Source organism: Ips typographus, linkage group LG13, assembly GCF_016097725.1.
Source record: "Ips typographus isolate SLU linkage group LG13, UJ_Ityp_2.0, whole genome shotgun sequence".
Classification (NCBI taxonomy): domain Eukaryota; kingdom Metazoa; phylum Arthropoda; class Insecta; order Coleoptera; family Curculionidae; genus Ips; species Ips typographus.
In genome coordinates, this window is record NC_138434.1 from 6,363,846 (window position 1) to 6,368,219 (window position 4,374).

Genomic DNA, 4,374 nt, shown 5'->3' on the forward strand with positions numbered 1-4,374 from the left:
ATGCACACAACGTAGCTTTTCTGTGACAAATTAGTAAACAAGCAACATTTATAAAATGATAATAAAACAAAGATGTCACAGAACAGAGAAGCGGAACCCATAACGCAGGTCTGGCACTCGCTTTTTTTCAATTGCAATATCTTGCTTTTTCAATGTCATTGGCGGTGGAAATTGCGAATCTTAACGAATTGACTTTGCAAATAAAAAGAAAATCCGCCATGAACAATCGTGCGGTAAAGTACATTTTCAATTACAAAATAGTATATTTCATTAGGAGTACAAAAATAAGGGTTTTCCGTTCACGTATGACCAATTCAGATGTGAGGCGAAGCCGAACACCGGAAGTCACGCAAAGCACGAAAAACCTATTTTTGGACTAATTATGAAGGATATTTTTCATTATACTTCTTTAAAAACGAAGGCATAAAAACCAGACTTAAGAAAAAAAGACTTAAAAATGATATTCTTGTTCATATTTTGCCCTAGATTTCTCTGGCAGTAAATTTGCGTTTGACTGTGCCACTTGTTTTAAGATGTATTCTGGAATATCGGAATTATCTCCTGAGTATATTTTAATTTAATTGTTGGGAATGACTGACATCTAATTGATCATTTCTATGACTGGTTTAAAGTAGTTCAAAGGTGATATAATTGTGGTAAGTTATCACTGTCAGGCAATGTCTATAAAAATTCAAAAAATACTTCGGAAATATATCAAAATATTCCAGCATTTATATATTAAATGATAATGCAGGTTTGTGCTAAATATTTGTCGGCTTATAAATTGTCTTAAATTTAATATATTGTGCTGTACGTTTCTATTTTAAAGCCATTTTACTCAGCATTTTAATTCAGCGCAAAAAAAATCCGCGCGGGCGCACAGAAAAACGCGTTGTCCTAATAGAGATGAAAATATAGAGGGTTTTCAAAGAAGTATAATAAAAAGCATTTTCCCATTGCATAAAGCAGCTGTAATTGTAATAGTAAAAATAAAAAGCAAACGGCATATTCAAAATATTTGCCTGCCATCAATTTCATATCGTCATCTTATTTTTGTTTGCTTTTTTTTCATATTTGAAAGTTTTGAGATGGCGATACGAGAACACTGGATACGGCCCTGTTCGGCCTATTACTCTGTTCTATAGAAAAAACAGTAATAATAATACAACATAACCTAGGAGTACGAAGTCTTGAGAATGTGTTAAAGCAATCTTAATAAAATTAAATGGAGGGAGATTTATTTTATAACGGAGTTCAGGTAGCTCTACACGACAAAAGTGTCGTAATTTGGTTTTAAAATGTTAGGCATAGGCAACTAAAAAAACCCGCCAAACGATAAACCTAACCTCTAAATTTGTCTGAATAAATGTGTAAACATACCATATCCTAATTATTATTTTTTTCAAATATTTGGGCATTTTTTCAAGGAAAAAGGGTAAGTAGTAAAATATATATTTTTTCTCAAGGCGGTCCCTAGTTTATACAGGTGTTATTTCAGCAGTAAAATGTTCAAAATTGTTCAGACTATCGAGAAGGGTCAAAAACATCTTACGATAGTTCCTCCTAGATGGGAAAATGATGGCTTTCTTTCCTGGCCTAGGATAGGGGCAGACAAATTAGTTTTAGATGTCAATTCTGTTCCAAATGAAGACAACTATTGGTTCAGAATGCCCTGCAAATTAAAGAGAAATCATTTAATATCATATGAAATTGCGGAGGAGGAGCTAGAGAGAATGTTAGAAAATGAAGACACCGAACAAGATGAGTATGAGACTCACACAATTCAAAAGAAAAAAAGGGCTCAAGTAAAATCAAAAGCAGTGTCAAATAATTCAGCCGGTGATTTTAACAGTCTTCTCGATGCCTGCATGGTAAGTTTCTTTCTTTTAAATTGCAAAAAAGATATGTGTTATGATATTGACATTCTTTCTTTTAGGTCACATCAAATGTTAGCTCACCCTCAATTAGCAATATTGATTCTTTTGCATGCCCAAACATGACTATTTTGGATACAAATGAAAATAATCTAAGCCTTAATGTTTTACAATATAACACACCTTCCCGTAGAAGTCAGCAAATTCAGTCGACATTGGTAACAACAGATGTTTACCCTGCTGAGATCAAAGAAAAATTAGACTTAATTTTATCCAACCAAAATATGTTTCAAGAACAACAAAATATGATTTTACAACAACTGGCAAAATTAGAAGTTATTTTAGTCAAAACAGTTGACACAATAGACAAACAAAGCTGCTCTTGTCAACCATCTCAAGTTAGAAATACCTGTGGGTCGACTATTATGTTCAAAGAAATAACCACTTTACAAGAATTAGAAGATTTTGAAGCCAAATTAAGTGATAAAAAAAATATGGATTCTTTTGTAGGAGAGTTTAGTAAAATATGTGGACAGGCACTGGAAATGGAATCAACAATTGTTATATGCTGGTAGACAAAATATTTTCTCGAAAGTTTATGACTCTGTGTTCATGGGCTGGAGGATCACGAGATCAAAAAGAAAAGATTCCCTTTAAACTGTTCAAGAATATTGCAACTTTTTTCTTTAATGTCATAAATTTATCAGATCCGGACTTTACTTTAAAAAAATGTGAAGATTTTTTCAAGGCAGTGATCAGAAATTCAACAAAAAGAAGTCAGAGTGCAGTAAAAAGATGCTCAGGACAGAAGAAAAGGCCTAGCAATCTGTCTTATAAGGTAACTGAAAATTGTTTGTTTATTATATCTAAAAAATAATCTAACCGGCCTATAAAAATTATTTAGATTAAAGAAAAACATTTGGGAACAGAAGACGAAAATAAAGAAGAAAATGAAGGAGAAACAGAACACACAGAAAGTGAACCAAACGTGGTAAGTTTTTACTATAATAGGTAATCCTTTTTTTAATCTAAATGAATATAACTACTTACTTGCAAACTTTGACAATTCCTAGGGTACAAAAGATAACATAATTTTTTTTTCAGATTATTATTTTAGAATTTATAATGGAAAAGCAATAAGATTATTTGGGAGTTCCACATAAAAATGTGTATTAGAATAATTACTTTAATTATTATTAGTTTTTTTAAGTTTACTTAAAAGTTGTCTTTAAGTATGTAAATTTCGTTGCGTTTATGTATTAGTAGAGTAAAAATAAAGACTGAATGAAACAATTAAGACTGAAAATTAGTGTTATACATTTAATATTACATTATTACAACACAACCTAATTTAATGATCCTTTTTACATACAAAAGTTAATACACAACTTAAAGAGAATGCAATAAAGGAATAAAAACTATTTGATTCTTGTATTTTGTTGTTACAATTTTACACTTCACATTAGTAAGTAAATATCGTTTAACAGGTTCTAATATTAAATTTTCACTTCTATAAATATGGAGATGTGATGACTTTATTGGAGTTAAGTTATTTACAGACCTTCCATAAATAACTGCTTTATTATTTATTAGTTGAGCATTCTGCAAAGCAACAATTTTGTTATCATTACTTAAAAACCACTTATTATGAGTATCTACAGAAAGAAAAAAGTCGCTAAAATCTATTCTAGAAAAACATCCATTTGCATCCTTTTTTTTCAGAATAGGAAATTGTATACCGGAATTTGATCGAACGTTTTTCATTAAATCAATTTCACATTGTATGACTTCACTAATTCGTTTGGCAACTTGAGATAGTGGAAGATTTCCATTTCTTAAAAGTCTTTTTATATAATAAAGTCTGTTTTCAAAAGGATATGAACTAAATCCTATAGACGGACCAAACCTTCTAACTTCATCAGCTAAATGTACCAAATTATGCACATTACTACTAATATAATCCTCGCCTTAATATATTATACATAAATATATTATACATAAATATCTCTGTACTGCTCAACATAAGAATTAAGTAAAGCTTCACAACAATAATATTAAAATAAAATTTTGAGGCGCATATTGTTACAGCACAAAAGAACTTCAAAAAATGTTGATAGGCATCTTTTGGTAATACATCTTTTAGTATAACTATGCTTAAATAATGCAAAAATGTGTGATACTCTGAGCCTTTCCAGTGGCAGAGTACATCTAATCCTCGCACAGCTCTATGAATCTCAGATGGCATTTTACAATTTTCAAGAAAATTGGATACAAGAATGGTGTCTTTCGCACACCATTTAGTTTTAAATTTTCCAAAAGTACCATCTCTCCATCCAAATAAGCATCTCTTCATTATTCCTAGGTCAATTAAATGCAAAGAGTCTCCAACAGGGAAATCTTCGACCATGTCTATTGGCAGTAAACATAAAGGAGTTATTTGTTTGTGATGTGATCCATATAACTTTTTTTTAAACATTTCGCTAGTTCGTTTTGGACAGTC

The 4,374-nt window shown here is 30.8% G+C and overlaps 1 long non-coding RNA gene across 1 annotated transcript; it reads left to right on the forward strand.

The window, feature by feature from the left end:
- The first annotated feature begins 643 nt into the window (after positions 1 to 643).
- Positions 644 to 2,190, forward strand: LOC145737032 (uncharacterized). Its single transcript, XR_014180200.1, has 3 exons — positions 644 to 1,435; positions 1,502 to 1,871; positions 1,937 to 2,190. It is a non-coding gene; the product is annotated as an uncharacterized LOC145737032 (long non-coding RNA).
- Positions 2,191 to 4,374: the final 2,184 nt, after the last annotated feature.